At 38.2% G+C, this 17,108-nt stretch overlaps 1 protein-coding gene across 3 annotated transcripts in view; it reads right to left on the bottom strand.

The window, feature by feature from the left end:
• Positions 1–5,330, bottom strand: part of RHBDD1 (rhomboid domain containing 1) — a 112,812-nt gene extending 107,482 nt beyond the window's left edge. Inside the window, exon 1 of one of the 3 annotated variants that reach the window (XM_061205532.1) lies at positions 5,211–5,330. The gene's annotated coding sequence lies outside the window, so the exon portion shown is untranslated. The remainder of the gene's footprint in view (positions 1–5,210) is intronic. The other 2 variants (XM_061205527.1, XM_061205520.1) reach the window with 2 other exon arrangements.
• Positions 5,331–17,108: the final 11,778 nt, after the last annotated feature.

The following is a 17,108-nucleotide window of genomic DNA, read 5'->3' as shown; positions in this document are numbered from 1 at the left end:
TTTCTGTAGATTTTCTGAGCTTATCCATATACTTCCAATAAACCTCTTGTTCTTGAATAAGTTATCTGGATAACTTAGTTAACTTAATCTCTGTTGTTTGTAGTCAAAGAACCCTACACAGATACTAGGGAATTTGCCAAGGGCTGGCAGCAGATCCTAGTTTATTTCAAGCATCATCAACTCTCATTTTTCAGAGTACATACAACACTCTAGCTGATAGGAGAACCAAAATGTGGAGGGTATACAAACAGCATCTCAAAGGTCTGCCACAGGCTGAACATCTAGAAAGCATAAAGGTCCCTTATTAATACAAAATTAACATTCCTTGGAAAGAGGAAGAGGAAGCCCTGAATACTTCCGTGTGAAGGAACTTCTACTACATGGGCAGCACACACAATATTTATTCCTACATCTGTTCAAACTCAGCATCACAACTGACTCATTAAAATACACATCCCTGAAAATTTCTGGTATCTGTAATATAAAAAAACATAGCAAAATTTCTTTAACAGTGTTGCCCAAGGGACTTTCCCCAAGGGAAAAAATTCCAAAATTAGAAGTGGCTGCCAACACACACACACACACACACACCCTTATATATTATTTATATAAAACTGAAGTCATTGTAATATGTATCTAAATTTCATTCATACTATCCTGATATTGTGACTTTGGATTAAAAATGCATAAGCAAGTGAACACTGTGGAGAAACAGCTGTTGGTGTAATGACAACATTCCTGGATCTGAAGCTAGATATGGGGTCAAGTCTGGATGCCATGGCTTACTAGCACGTGGCCTTGGGCAAATCACATAATCAATCCTGCTGAGCTTCGGTTTCCTTATCCATGGATGATGAAAACTCCACTTACTTCCTGGAGTCATCGGGAAGAAGAAATGAAATAGCATATTATGTAAAAGCACACAGCACATCCCCAAAGTTTGTTTTCCATTCTCCCTTCCTCTCCATAAACTAATGAGCCTTTTGCCCCCACGGAACTAGACTTTACTGCTTTATAATTATGATGCGCATGTAACAATGTCCAAGAAACGAGATGGTAAATAATACCAACATGCAAACCTGAATGTACACATTGTTAGTTGGCTACCAGCTAGATCCCAAAGGGCTCTTGCACACTATCTATTGCTTCCCAGAAATCTGATACATTTTCTCTTCTGAATGTAGCCAGAATTATCCACAGGCTTTGAAATATCACCATCATGATGTTGCACAGAGCAGCTGGTTGATTGAAAGTGACTCCCCCCTCCCCCATGCTCCAGCTGTCACCAGGAAACCCTCCTCAATGTGTGAAAAAGGACAATGTGATATTACTACTATCGCTATTAAAAACAATCTAACAAATACTTAGCATTTGAAATTGTTTTTCTTATGAAAGCTCACTATTAACTAAAAATTAACTCTTTAAGAAAAACCCTTTACCATATAAATGCAAACCAGCTGCTTTCATACAACAAAATACTAAAGGACAGTAAACACAAGTAATATATTTCCATTGACTCCTTGTTTCTTTTTCCTTGAGTCATTTGTAATGCTGAACAACAGCCAGTTAAAATATTAAAGTTTTAACCACCGTGGTAACAGCTGTCACAGCTTAGAGGGATTTAAAAAAAAAAAAAACTTAGATGATTTCTCGAAAAATGTGCATAGATTCCTCCCTATTTTTATATAATATGGGTCGGATTGAAGGCTGGATTTTTTTTTTTTAAATAATCTCTCACTTCTCTACATGAGAAGCTATACATATGTCTGACATTGCTGATAACCCTGGGAGTTGTCTTCAGAACAAGTTTGTGGCTCCTGCTCAGGAACTCTCAACGCCCTGACTTTTTAGGTACCGCTCATCTCCTGAGGATTTCTACCCCACAGATGAAGGGTTTCACACCCCGTCACACGGACTCCTTGGAGTGTCACTGCAGGAGGTTCAGGATGAGCACCTGCAGGCAGGGCCTATGCCCTTCAACCCCTCTTCTCTTAAAACCTCTCAGCTCCTGAGCTTTACAGGTAAGATGCTGCTAAAGAGGGTCCCCTGCTAAAAAATCTGAGGGCCCCTGCTTAGATGACTAGAGCTACAGCATAAAAGGCAATCTATCTTTCTAAGGCATTTCTATCTTTGTAATGGTTTTTTAAAAGAATTTTTACCTACACATGCATTTACCTAATTTTACTTAAATGTATAGATTATTTGTCCCTACCTCCATATTATAATACATTGCCAAGTAAGCGAAATTATGACCTAGTATGACACCTTTCAAGTAGTTTCCATGCTCACATATTCATATGCATTATATACAGAAATACATGAGATTTTTTGATCATTTTTTAAAATGGAACATAAAACTCCTCACTTTCCTATCATTAAGCATCCATATTGAAAAATAATGATTTCAGAGCTATAATAGCATTTTCTTATTCTTTGGTGCATGTCTTCAGGGAAGTCTCATCTCCTGTAACAAAGTGCCCCTTTCTGTGGCTGACTGTCCCCATTAACTAACTGTAGATACTTAAATAGTAATCACCCGCTGACCTTGACCTTCCAGTAAACACTCAAAACAATTTATGAAAGTTGCTCTGTTATGGTGATAGAACTGAAAGTGGTGTCTTTCTACCAGGTTTAGAGTTTTAACTTTCTCCAAAGTGTTTGCTTTCCCTCATTCACAATACTGTGAAAGCTCTTCAGCATTCTGCTTAAAAAGAAAAGCAGCGCAGCCAAGTAATTAATAAAATTACCTCATTTATAAAAATATGATGAGGAAATGAATGAGATCAAGCTAGGTTTGAGGTAATAACTACCTTTTCTCCCCTGTCCAACATGTACCAGTTACTGAGCCTCTCGGCGTAACAGACATGCTTTCCACTTGATTTCATTTTATTCACTGTCCTGAGGTAGTCACACACCACGAGTCCTACTCTATAGGAGAGGAAATTCAGGCTGGGAGGATGTTAACTTGTCTACTGGACACGATCAGTATGTAGCAGAGGTGGGGTTCAAAGCAGGGTCTGCCTGACCCAAAACCACCGCTAAACATCAGCCTCTCTGACACAGAGAACAAGAAAAATGGGGCCTTTGAAAAGTGAATAGTTCATGATGGGACAGTGTTAATTTAGCATTAACAAAATTATTTATAGGGGCTGATATTCAAACTGACTCATAGTTATCTGAAAACTCACCCACAATACCCAGGAGCCACGGTGTGGCCTCGGGAACATGGGCTCTAATCAAAGTGACCTGCTGTTTCAGCCACGGGGCTACAGGCTCTTCTCAACATCACAATGAGTCGCTTTAGCTGCTTCAAATCCCGAATATTTCTCTTTATTCCCCCTACACCGACCCCCTGAAAAGGGGAAGGAAAAAGCTGTAACACTGCAGCTGACATTCTGTAAAAACAGCAGACGGAGGGCACATCTAACTTAATTCCTGTGATGCTTCCAGAAAACAGAGGTAAGTAGCTATGATGAGAACTTCTTTGCTATCGTGGAGCTGTACGACACATGGGGAAAAAAGGACAGAAACATCTTCAGTCTTGTCTCTCGTTTCCAAGTCACTGCTCTATAATACTTCTCAACTCTAAGGCTAAGGCTGATCTCTGATCAGTTAACCACTCTACTTTCTTTACCAAATTCTGGGTCAGAAGAAGGTACAATGAAGCTGAAAAAACCAAAAGGCCAAAGAATTAAAAACTGCTTTTTTTTTTTTTTTTTTTGATGAAAGTTCATAATAATGCAGTTGACAAGAAAATTAGTTATTTCTGAGATATACATTTTAAAGTAAAAAACTGCTCTTTAACACAATTACTAATGTGGTTCTTAAAAATACTACAGCATTGGTATTAACTGGATTTCCTACATTCGACAACCTCAATCGTATACAATATAATGATAATCCATAAAAATAAACTGCCCTTTAAGCAGCAGAAGAGGCACAATATTTGTGCACAACTCACATCTAAATCAAGGAAGAATCCTTTCAGCACAATCTATGTACTTATTTTAGACAGTTCTAACAAATTCCTTAATAACATCTCATCTTTGAGTGTTTTCCACCTGTATTAAACTCTTTTCCTGCATTTTCACACTGAATACTTTCAGCCCTATGAAGTAACCTTTAACTAACTTGTCCCAGGTCCTACACCTAAGAAAGGCTTCACCTGGATTCAAATTCCATTCTGTGACTTCACAATGGCTGTTATCACTATGGCCAGTAATTCTCAAGCTTTAGCACACAGGTGCCTTGGCATCAATTCGAAGTCTTGTTAAAATAGATTTCTGATTCACTAAATCTGGGGTAAGACTCCTAAATTTGCATTTCCAACAAGTTCCCCGCTGACGCTGATACTGGTAGTCCTGGAACAATTTGGGAATCCAATGCACTGCCTTCTTCTAAGATTATTTGCTTTCCCAAGCCCTGCCACACCAGCAGCAAATTAGAAGTTTTTAGATTTAAAGGTTATTAGAACAGCAAAATGTGGCGTATAAATGTGAGACATAAGACAGATTTCTAAGGAGCAATTCCAAAGAAAAAAGAAGCAAAGAGCAAAGTCCAGCTGTCACTGCAAAGGGACAAAACCATCTCGATGACTCAATCATGACTATGCAATAATTTATTTTGACAGTAACACTGAGTTTATGCACGGTTTGGAAAATCATAGAAGCATGTGATCCGTTTTTGAAAAGGTTTTTAAGGCCTGGACAGAAAAGGATTAAATACCCTTAGTGTATTTCCTGTCCCGTATTAGGGGAAATACCACTACTTAGATTAGGATTAGGATTGTGTTTGCCACACACTTGTTCTGAGAAACAGAGTTACTCTTCCAAGAGAAACTGAAACTGCAAGCTGTCGCTGATGCAACGTCCCTTTAAACCACCCCCCGCGCCCCCCAGAGCCAACGCCTTCCACCCTGGGCCTGGGCACTTCGTTCCCTGTGCGATCGGCCTCCAGCAGAGACGGGAGTGAAGATGAAGGGACCCCCGCTAGACTCGCCCCGGGAAACTCCCTCCCCGTTCTCGGACCTGTTGAGAGCTCCCATGAAGCGGAGGCTGCGCCTCCAACCACGCCCCCGCCCGGCCCCAGGGAAGCCCACGGCCTCCAGCAGCCCCCGCCGCCGCCGCCAGCGCCCGCGCCCCTGGGAAAAGGCGAGAGACACGGCGCACAACGGACGACGGGAGCGGCACCGAACAGACGCGGAAACTCACGCGCTCTACGGCCCGCCTGCGTCCCCACGTCTTCGCGACCACGTGCGTCATCACGCACGGGCGCCCGCTCCCGGAAGCTCCAGGTCCCAGCGGCCTGAGGGGCGGGGAGAGAGCGTGGTTGATTTCGCGACGCAGCTCCCACGGCCCCCGTAGGGGGGGTGGGGAGGGCCGTAAAGCGGGGCGGGCGGGCAGCGGCGCATGCTCAGTTGCGCACGTCCGCGCTCTTTTTTCCCCGCGGGCTGGCCCTCAGGACCGCGTGCGGTGGCGGTGGCTTGGCGGAGGCTCGACGGGGAAAGGACCGTGGCCGAGCGCGGTGTGGAGGGCTTGTACTTTCTACTCGTCCTCCAGCCTCCGAGTGACATGTAGATAATAATATTCTTTCTGCCATAAGTAACTATTGGCTGCCCACCACGGGTAAAGCAAGCGAACGGCCTGGCCTACATTCGAGGGACCGGACGCGGGATGGAGATGTGCCGACTGAGAAGCTGCCCTACCGGGCGCCAGCCCTGCCGCAGGCTCAGGACCTGCCGCCTGGAGGAGTCACATACTACCTGTGAAGTGGATGGCGGAAGAGACAGAAATCTTCATGAGTTATCAGACGGCTGGAGAGCGGCCCATCACCTATCTCAGGGCGGAACCCGCGGTTACAAAGCAGACCAGCAAAACAAGGTCGTGGGTGTACATTTCACAACCCAAAGCCTCAGTCTGAGGCTGCATTTCTGTGTCTGTTTGTCCATTTAAGGCTTTAGGTGTTAAGTTTTTTTGTTAACGTATCATTTGATGCAATTTTAATTATGGGTCTGTTTCTGCTCTGGAACAGGTTTTATGTTGGGTTGTAGGAGTCAGGTTAAGTTAAATGCTGTATTTCATACAATATGAGAAAACGATCTTATTTGGTACGGAATTTTCTAATAACTAGGGGGAAGATGCGTCTTTTCCGAGGACGAAACCAAGTGCAGGTGGTTTTATGCTGCTCTGTATTTATTGGAAGTTGTGGCAGCTGTGTTTAGATAGTCTACTTAAACAAAAACTGCCTAAATCAGAAGAGTTGACTATCTTTTGTTATTGTGTATTGCAAGAATTCTTCATGGAAATGTTTATTTTGGAGTTTGGAATTTAAATGAAGATTTGGCTCACGTGCAGGGTATATAACAGACGTTCAAGTGATAAAGAAGAATCTTAGCAATTTGCAACTATGTTCCTTGAGCCTTACAAGTTATCCCTTTCTTCTAAAAACAATATGCTGATAAGAAAGTTTGGCTGACAATGAGAAACTGCATTTCTGGAAACAGAAATTCAGCTGAAGGGTGGAGGTGAATTGCCAATAGAAGTATTTTGTGTATTTCCCTAGAAAAAATAAAAGTAATTTTTCAAAAAGAAGGGATTCCCTTTTATCCTGATCCATGATATTGTGCATCAGTTTAATTAATGCTAATCCTTATCTTCCATTCTCTAACACCATTTACACCTTTCTATAACTGCATCATTTTTCTTGTCCTTATATGAATATATCAAATACAGACGTGATTTTAAGGGAGCCACAAATCAAGAAGTCTCGATACAGTAATCTCATAAAAATGTCTATATATGGGGATTAAGACTATACTTAGGCAATTTTATTCAATTTCAGGCATCAGTGAAAAATTTCATAGCCATTTAAGAGGAAAGAAAAAGTCTAGGTTTTAAAAAATGACCTTTTTTGTCCTATATGATTCATTGATCAGACAAGATTTTTTTTAAGCCTATTGAAATCATGTATCATACTCAATCCCATTTTAAATTGACAAACAGATCACTTGGATAATAATTGTATATCTTAAACATTAACATATGTGGCAATCAGCAAGATCCTTATACTGAGGCAAGGCTTCAAAATACCAAAAAAAATCAATGCCTGAAGAAGTCCTTTAACACAAAAGTTATGCAATTATTAAATTATCTTGTAAGGTAATGATTCCTAAAAGCTCAAAAGTACTCATATCTTTATTGTGAGAAAAAGCAGGATTATGCACATGCCGTATGATATTTGAGACCTGTGTAATGGTCTGGACAATTTTCAATTTTTATCAAAGTTTTGCAGGAGAGCAAAAATACCTGAGATTAAGCCATCTGATTTAAATGAGTGTTCCTAAAATGTGATTCTTGAGTACAGAGGAGTTGTGGTAAAAATCTTTGTACATTTCATAAATCTAGGATTGGAACTGGCAGAAAGGCAGGTGAGTGTCATTCGCAGCTTTCAAAACCTAGACTGAAGGTGGGAAAACATGAGTCAACAACACCATGAGCATATAATACAACTGGATTATTATTTTAAAGAGGAGCTTGTTTGGTATCTAATTCCTTGCAATGGAGCAAGTATTTATTATACCCAACACTGTACAGAAAGATGTATTAAACTCATCAAAGAATTTATAGCTTTATTGTTACGAAAAAGCTTGCAAATTAATACAAGAATGACTATAAAAGTAAGTACAAAGTTGCATTTTGTATTATGATGATGAAAAGAATAGTACATAACAGTGATAGACCATGCAAATGGCAAACATAAGAGATTTGCAGTGGCAACAATGATGTCAGACAAAACGGACTTTAAGACATATTTCTAGAAACATTTTGTAATAAAAAGGTCAATACATCAAGGAGCTATAATAATTAGAAATATACGTGCACCCAAAACAGTCCTAAATACATGAAGCAAAAATTGATGGATGTGAATGTAGAAATAGACAATAATTTGATATTTTAATATCACATTCTCAATAATGGGTAGAACAACTAGACAGAAAACCGTTACGGCTATAGAAGCCTTGAACAACACTATCAACCTAACAGATATGTATAGACCACTGTCCTTAGTGACAGCAGAATTTATATTCTTTTTAAGAAGTACATTCTCCAGGATAGTTTATATACTAGGCCATAAAACAAGCCTCAATAAATTTAAGAGTATTGGCACCATGCAAATTATGTTCTCTGGTTACAATGGAATTACATTAGGAATAGATAATAGAAAGAAATTTGGGAAATCTCCCAAATATTTGCAAATTAAATTACTCATGGTCTGAAGGAGAAGTAACAAAGGAAATCAGAAAATATTTTGAACTGCATGAAAGTGAAAACACTGAAATTTATGGGTTGCAAGTAAAAGAGTGATCTGAAGGGTATTTGCTGCTTTAAACACTTACATTAGAAAAGAGAAAGGGTTGTAATGTTCTAGGCTTCCACTTTTAAAAGCTGGAAAAATAAGAGCAACTTAAACCTAAGCAAGCAAAAGGGAGGAAATAGCAGTCATACTGGAAACTAATGAAATAGATAAGAGGAAAAATAAAAGTCAATGAAAATAAAAGTTGGTTCTTTGAAAAGGTCAGTAAAGTTGATGAGCCTTTATTAGGCTGACCAAAAAAAAAGACACAAATTACGAAAATCAGGAAAGCAGGATATCACTACCCACCCTACCAAAATTAAAAGGGACTATGAATAACTTTATGCCAACAGATTAGGAAATGTAGATGAGTTGGACAAATTCCTAGAAAGACACAAATTGCCAAAACTGAATCAACACAATAGAAAATCTGAAAAGAGTGTATTCATTTCCTAGGGCAACCATAACAAAGTACCACAAACTGAGTGGCTTAAAACAATAGAAATTTATATCTCAGTTCTGGAGGCTAGAAGTACAAGAACAAGGTGTTGGCAGGACCTAGAGGATCCTTCCTTAACCTTTTCTAACTTCTGGTGGTTTGTCAACAATTCTTCTTTGGCTTGCAGCTGCATCAACTTCAGTCTCTGCCTTTGTTATGACATGGTCTTCTCCCCTCATGTGTCTGCCTCTTCTTCTTAGTAGGACACCAGTCATAGAGGATTAAGAGCCCAGCCTAATCCAGTATGACCTCATCTTGACTAATTACATCTGCAATGACCCTATTTCTAAAGAACACAGTCTGAGGTACTGGGGGTTAGGACTTCAACATATCTTTTTGGGTGATACTATTCAACCCATAACAGTCCTATAACAAGTAAAGAAATTAAGTTAATACTTTCAAATACTCCCACAAAGAAAAGCCCAGGCCCAGATGGATTCACTGGTGAATTCAATCAAATATTTAAAGAAGAAATGATAAAATCATTCTCAAACTCTTTATAAAATAGAGAACACTTCTCAACTCATTCTCTGAAGATATTAAATCAGATAACATTACAAGAAAAGAAAGCTAAAGGTTAGTATCTCTCATGAACGTAAAAAAAATTTCCAAAAAAGGGTTAGCAAACCAAATCTAGCAGTGCATAAGAAGGACTATATAACATGAATGCAAGGTTGGTTTAACATGGGAAAAAAAAGTAAAACACCATATTAATAGACTAGAGCAGCAATCCCCAGCCTTTTTGGCACCAGGGACCGGTTTTGTGGAAGACAAATTTTTCCACAGACAGCATCAGGGGGCAGGGAGTGAGGATGGTTCAGGCGGTAATGCAAACGATGGGGAGCAGCAGATGAAGCTTCACTCACCAGCCACTCACCTCCTGCTGTGCGGCCCGGTTCCTGACAGGCTGCGGACTGGTAGCGGACTGGGGGTTGGGGACCGCTGGATTAAAGGACAAAAACCATATATCGGCTCAGTAGATACAGAAAATCATTTGATAAAATGAAACACATTTATGATTAAAAACTCTCAAAAAAGTAGGATTAAAAAAGAACTTCCTTCCTAATAAAGGGCATCTGTAAAAAACCTACAGCTGACATCATACTTAGTGGTAAAACAGTGAATGCTTTCCCCTTAAGATCAAGAGCAAGAGAAGGATGTCTGTTCTCACCACTTATATTCTAAAATTTATTGTGGTGATGGTTGCACAACTCTGTGAATATATTAAAAACTATAGAAGTGGGACTTCCTTGGTGGCGCCATGGTTAAGAGTCCGCCTGCCAATGCAGGGGATGCGGGTTCGAGCTCTGGTCTGGGAAGATTCCACATGCCGTGGAGCAACCAAGCCCGTGAGCCACGACTGCTGAAGCCCGCACGCCTAGAGCCCGTGCTCTGCAACAAGAGAGGCCACGGCAATGAGAAGCCTGTGCACCGGAACGAGGAGTAGCCCCTGCTCGCCGCAACTAGAGAAAGCCCGCGCACAGCAATGAAGACCCAACTCAGACAAAAAAAAAAAAATGTTACTCAAAGTTTTAGCCAGTGCAGTAAAGGAAACAAAAGAAATAAAAGGCATCAAATTGAATATGAAGAAGTAAGATGGTTTTTATTCACAGATGACCTGATGCTGTGTGTAAAAATCTCGAAGAAAACACACACAAACACTACCAGAATTAATAAATGAGGTAGCACAGTCTTTGAGTACAAGATCAAAATTTTTTAAATGTATCTCTATATACTACAAATTAAAACTCCAAAAATAGCATTAAGAATATAATTTCATTCCAAATAGCATCACAAAGAGTGAAATGCTTGGAAATAAATGTAATAAAAGAGGTGCAAGGCTCATACGCTGAAAACTACTTAAAATGGCTGAGAGAAACTGACCCTCCATGTTCATGGAGTGGAAGGCTCAATGTTGCTAAGATGGCAGTTCTCCTGAATTGATCTATGGATTCAACACAGTCTCTCTCAAAATCTCAGCAGGATTTCTTTTGATAGAAATTGACAAGCTGATTTTTGTAACTTAGAATAAAAGGTCTATAATAGCCAAAACAATTTTGAAAAAGAAGAAAATTGGAGGAATGACACTACTCAATTTCAAAAGTACTATAAAGTTACAAAAATCAAGACAGGTTATTATTGGTGTGAGAGTAGGCATAGAGATCAATGGAATGGAATTTAAATAAACCTATATATGGTCAGTTGATTTTCAACAAAATTGCCAAGGCAAAAGATAGTTTTTTCAACAAATAATGCTGGGAAAATTGGACATCTATATGAAAAAAGACTATTAATTTGGACTCATACTTCACACAATACACAAAAATTAACTCCAAATGGAACATAGGCCTAAATATAACAGCTAAAGCTATAAAACTTCTAGAAGACACAAGAGAAAATCTTTGTCATCTTAGATTAGGCAAAGGCTTAGCTCTGGCACAAAAGAAAAATGATAAATTGGACCTTCTCAAAATTAAAAAAAAATTTGCTTTTTTAAAAACATCACTAAGGAAATGAAAATCAAGCCACAGATTGGAAGAAAATATTTGCAAATTTTATATTTGATGGGATATTTAAAGTACTCTTACAACACAAGAAAAAGATAAACTATTCAATTAAAAAGTGGGCAAAAGAGTTGAATAGAAACTTCGCCAAAGAAGATACATGAATAACTAATAAACATATTTAAAGTATCACCAACATCATTAGTCACTAGGAAGGTGCCAATTAAAACCAAAATGAGATACACAACACCCCTCCCCCGCCCAGTGACTATAATTTAAAAAACACTGAGTAATGGCAAGAATGTGGAGAAACTGGAATTACTGGTGGAGATGTAAAATGGTGTGGCCACTTTGGAAAATAGGTGGCTTTTAAAAAAAGTTAAACATATGATACAACCCAGCAATTCCACTCTTAGGAATCTACCCAAGAGAAATAAAACACATGTCCATAAAAGACTTGTGTGCCAATTTCAAAGCAGTATTATTTATAATAGCCCCAAACTGCAAACAATCCAAATGCTTATCAAGTGTTTAATAGATAAATCAATAAGAAAGACACAAACTACTGATTAATCCTATGACATGGATGAACCTCAAAAACAGTATGCTAATTGAGAGAAACCAGACCCAAAAGACTTCATGTTGCATAATTCCAATCATATGAAGCGTCCAGGAAACACAAATCTATAGAGGCAGAAAACAGATCAGTGTTTGCTTGGAACTGGGGGTGAAAGCCGAGTTAACTATAAATGGACATGAGAAAACTTTTGGGGCTGATAGAAATGTTTAAAACTGGTTTGTGAAGATGGTTACCCAACTCTATAAATTTATTAAAAATCACAAAGACACACTAAACACAGACATTGGGTGAACTTTATGGTATGTAAATTCTACCTCAAAGTTGTTTATGGATGCCATACTCTAGGAACTTCTAGTCTTGGAGTGGAGGGATCTACATAAATTTCAGTGAAACCAGGTAGAAAGAGCTAACTGCTCTAATGAGTTTTAGTTAAATTAACTTGAGACTTTAAAGGAAGATAATATTGACCAGAACTGGAGACATGAGTGAATGCTTTGTGGAGTTGAAATTTGAGTAGTTTCCTTGAGGTATAAGTGGGATTGGACCTACTGAGGTGAATGGAAGAGAATTCCAGACCAAAAAAACCAAAAACCAAAAAAATAGGGAAATGAGAACAGTATTCTAAGGAATCAATCATTAGGGTGATTTATGTTTTGTGTAGCGTGTGAACAGTTATTATTTTGATCAAGAATAAGGAGTGAAAAGGGTATACCATTATGTCCAATATTCTTGGTGTATGAGCATTATAATGTAGATACTGGACTAAAAGGAATGGGAAAAAGTTTTAGAAGAATAGTGGGTAAGCTTAGCTGTAGATTATGGATGTAAAATACAGAGAATACTAAATACCACTTGAAAAAAATTAATAATAAAAATGCAATCAATTAACATGTTTTAGAAATTCTTCCAATGATCTTGTCTTTGAGTCTTTATATGGAAATGTGTGCTTTAGAACTTCAGTGGCTTTTCATTGGTTTAAATGAAGAATATAGAATTAAGAATCTATCATGACTGAGTTCCTTCTACAGCCAATAGAAGTCCTGGAAATAATAAGGTATTACTAAAACTACAAATAGGAGCAAAGCACTTGCAGTAGACCTGTGATGGTTAATTATCCTGACATTATTATGGCCATTATTATAATTGCATATCAATTGTCACTAATCAACTCTCAGTCAATCTAATGGAGCAGAAATATAAGTAGGACGCTGTCAGTCAAAGGCTCTCTCTTGGGACTTGGATTCTTGGGAGGATCTGGAGAAGGTGAGGCCATAGTCATCTCAGCATCAGAAATGACGGTGCTTCAGTGGGAGAGCTGGAGGCTGAGTACCCCTCAAAGCTCTTATAGAAGGGAAGGGTGTTAGCTTGACCATCTCAGGATTACATGAACTTTAACACAACCCTTGACTCTCTACTGCTAAGACCTTCAGATACAGATTTTATTTTCTTACAACTCAGTATCACTTTAGTAAATTTTAAAATTGTTTTCTCAATCCTCTAACATCCTGTAAGATCTCACTATTACCACTACTGTGACCTCTACTTGATAAGTAAGGTAACGCATTGAGACCTCTTATCAAAGTGCCTGGCACACAATAAACACTCAGTACAAATCAACTGTTTCTATAACTACTATTAGCCACCATTTGTTGAGTGTCTACTATGTGCCAGGCACTTCACCTCCATTTTGTAAATGAGGAAACGGGGCCAGAGAGTCTAAGTAATTTACCAAAGCTCACAAAGCTAGTGGACAGAGGGATTAATGGTTCAAACTTTCTAATACACTATTTCTACTTCTTGGTTTTGTTTTGTTTTGTTTTGTTTTTGGCCTCACAGCATGTGGGATCCTAGTTCCCTGACCAGGGATCAAACTCTGGCCCCCCTGCATCAGAAGCACAGAGTCTCAACAACTGGACCACCAGGGAAGTGCCCACTATTTCTACTTCTGAATATTAAATGTCTAGTACTGCTTGTCATTGGATGCATCATTGTCCACATAAGAGGTAATTTTGTTTTTATTCACGTACATGTTTACATAAAGTTTTCATTGTTTCATTAATTAAACTATAAAAAATGAAAATGACAACTTACTATCCATTTCAGAATTATTTTGAATGATTGTGTGTCTTTCAATTTTCTACATTTTTCTATTTTAGGAAGTATTTTTTCCTATTGAGTGTTTTGGATAAATCTTCCTTAATCTTATTTTGACTCATCATGATTATTATCTAAAAATTAAATTGGGTTTACAGATATCCCATTGTTCTTATGTTTACAGGATAATAGTAGAATATTGTGTGAGAGTTCCTTTTTCTTTCAAATAATAAATCCTAAATAAGCAGCTTATTTTAATAATCATCCTTTAACAGCATTTTTCTTTTACATCTGTGACTGCCACTTCTGTTTTCATATCAACTAAAATTCTGATGCTTCTATGACTACAATGAATAATTTCACTCCAAACTGCCACGTCACATTTTCTATGTGCCGTATGAGACCTCATAGGAGCCTTCCTAAACCACATCTCCTCAAATCTGGTGGAATATATCATGAAGACTGTATATGTCCTTTATGAAAAAACAATTCAGATCATGAATTCTTAGCAAAGGAAGATCTGTGGATGTTCTTGCTAGGAAAAAATAATCAAAAAGGAACTTGCATCAAAATATGGGAAATGAGGCTGCGATGACAGTAGCAATAGATGCTGCAGGCATTCTGGCTACCTTTCCTGTCTGCAAGTGGTCCACGGTGATTTTAAGACCTTCTTTGGGCTCATGGGAGCATATCCACACACACATACACACAGCTGTATCTCCACCACTGTTTGCTAATAGTTAAAATCTCTTCAAAAATGCCATTCCATCCACAATTAGACATAACATGTTTAAAATGTAGGGCTGTTGAGGGAACACTTAGGAGAGAATGAATTTATTAAAGGTCAATGAATCCACCTGTCTCCCAGCATGTGGCAGTCCTGACTAGAGGGAACCAGAGGCAGAGGGATCTTGAGTGGAGGGAGAGAAACTGGGACAAAAGACACAGTAGAAAAATTTGCAGAATTATTGCTAAGGTTTTGCCCAGTTTACTACAATAGGACTAGGAAAAGTAGAAGCTATAGGCAGAGCAGAAGAGGTGGGAATTTTTGACATCAACTATAATCACAGATAGCTCCACTTCACATAATTTAGATTTTTCTTTTTCTGTTTTAATTTAACACACCTGACTTCTAACAACAGCATCCCTTTCCCAGGGGATTTGTTATTCAAGAGCTAACTATATAAGTAAAGGCTGCCATTTATCTGAGAATGTTAAGTATATATAAGTGAAAGAGGTTTTTTACAGTTCACTGTTTATTTTTCTTAAGTTATCAGAATGCCAGTCTTAAGTGAATGGCATATCATGTAAGTTTTCATGCTGCCAATTATGTTTTTAATTTATTTTGAAATAATTGTAGACTTTATAGAAAAGTTGCAAAAATAGTACAGAGAATTTCTGCATATTCACAAAAATCCTAAATGTTAACATTTGTTTCTCTTTCTCTCTCCCTTTCTGTATATATGTATGTTATATTAATATTAATATATTAATTGATATATATCATATACATACACACACCATTTTTCTGAATCATATTGTTGTCAAACCCAAGTTTGTGTGCCTGATGCACAGTGAGGCCAAACAAACCGAAACATCAGAGTTTGGAGCAGAGAAAAGTTTATTGCAAGGGCCACGCAAAGAGAATAGGTGGCTCATGCTCAAAAGACTCCAACTCCCTGATGGTTTTCAGGGAAACGTTTTTATAGGCAAAATTTCAGGGGGAGGGGCGGACGGTCTGTAGGGTGTGTGACCTTCCTCTGATTGGTCAGTGGTGAGGTAACAGGATGGTGTTGTTACCCAAAAACTGGGGTTGCCTCTTGATGGGTGTTGAGCTTCAGTATGCATTTCCTAAAAGAACAAAAAAATGTTTTTTAAGAAAAAGGTTATTAACCTTAAATTTTGTCCACAAAAAATTAATCAGTCAATCTAAGAAAGAAATGGAAAATTGTATTCATGCCAAATTGTGGATTATAACCCAGGAATAGCCTCTCAGAAAGCTCCAAGAACTATTCTGCCTGTTAGAGATCAAAGCATAGTTACATAGGTTTTTGAGACAGAGAGCTGTACATTAAGTGACATAGACAGTTTGCACAATCCAGATCTGTAAGTACAAGGTGATGGGCCATTGTGACCCCTTACAAAGTCAAGAAGGAATGTTATCTTTTAAGGAGTTGTTTTGGTGCTAGGAGAATGTTGCTCCTTATGGTTGAGCAGGTATTTCTCCCAATAGGGGAGGTTTGGTTGGTGCATAATGCAGATATATGATACACAGTAGAGGGGAGAGAGGAGGCCAAAGGGCAGAGAAAATTGTTTATGTTTACGTTTTTTTGTCTTGCCATAAAATATGAATTTTATTTCACAATTTCCAGGGTAAATCTAGTACACAATTCTACCCATTTTAAGTTGCTGACATCCAAGTGCCATTGGGCTCAGCTGTGAGAAAATGTTGACATCTATTCAAGACCATACATCCAGATATTAAGTAGAGCACAAACTTGTTTTAAAAAAGTAAAATGCAAATGACCCATTGAGCTGAACTGTTAACATGACTCTTAAATATTTCTCTCTTCATGTGCACCAAAGAACAAGCATCCCAACGAAATTAAATTCATTTGACTAAATAATAGCCCAGAACCTTAAAATTAATTGATTGAATAAAATAATGTAAGCTATAAAAGAAGAAGATACCAAGGAGGCAAGGTCAGGATGGGAGTATGGGTCTAATAGGCTATGGTAGAAATTATTGTTACACAGAACTTTCAAGCTATTTGTGGAGGCTAAGAGTGGTTTTCGTTTCTAATGTTTTTTACTTACAATGAGTGGGAAAGCATAGGAGACTTGGAAAGTGCACAGAATGTGATCTTCAGCTGTAGCACTAGCTATGTGGTCTTGAGTAAGCCATTCAAACCCTCCAAAACTTAATTTTCTCAAATGTAAGATGAGAGAATCACATGAAATTATTTCCAAGGTCTCCTTCAGCTTAAGCATTTTAAGATTCCAAGATCTAGAAGGAAAAAATAAATGGCACATTAGAAAAAAACTGAAGACAATAAGATATTAAAATGTGACTAGAAGA

The sequence above is a fragment of the Eubalaena glacialis genome, chromosome 1 (genome assembly GCF_028564815.1).
Source record: "Eubalaena glacialis isolate mEubGla1 chromosome 1, mEubGla1.1.hap2.+ XY, whole genome shotgun sequence".
NCBI classification, from domain to species: domain Eukaryota; kingdom Metazoa; phylum Chordata; class Mammalia; order Artiodactyla; family Balaenidae; genus Eubalaena; species Eubalaena glacialis.
The sequence above is the reverse complement of the archived record's forward strand: the minus strand, read 5'-3'. Positions and strand labels throughout refer to the sequence as shown.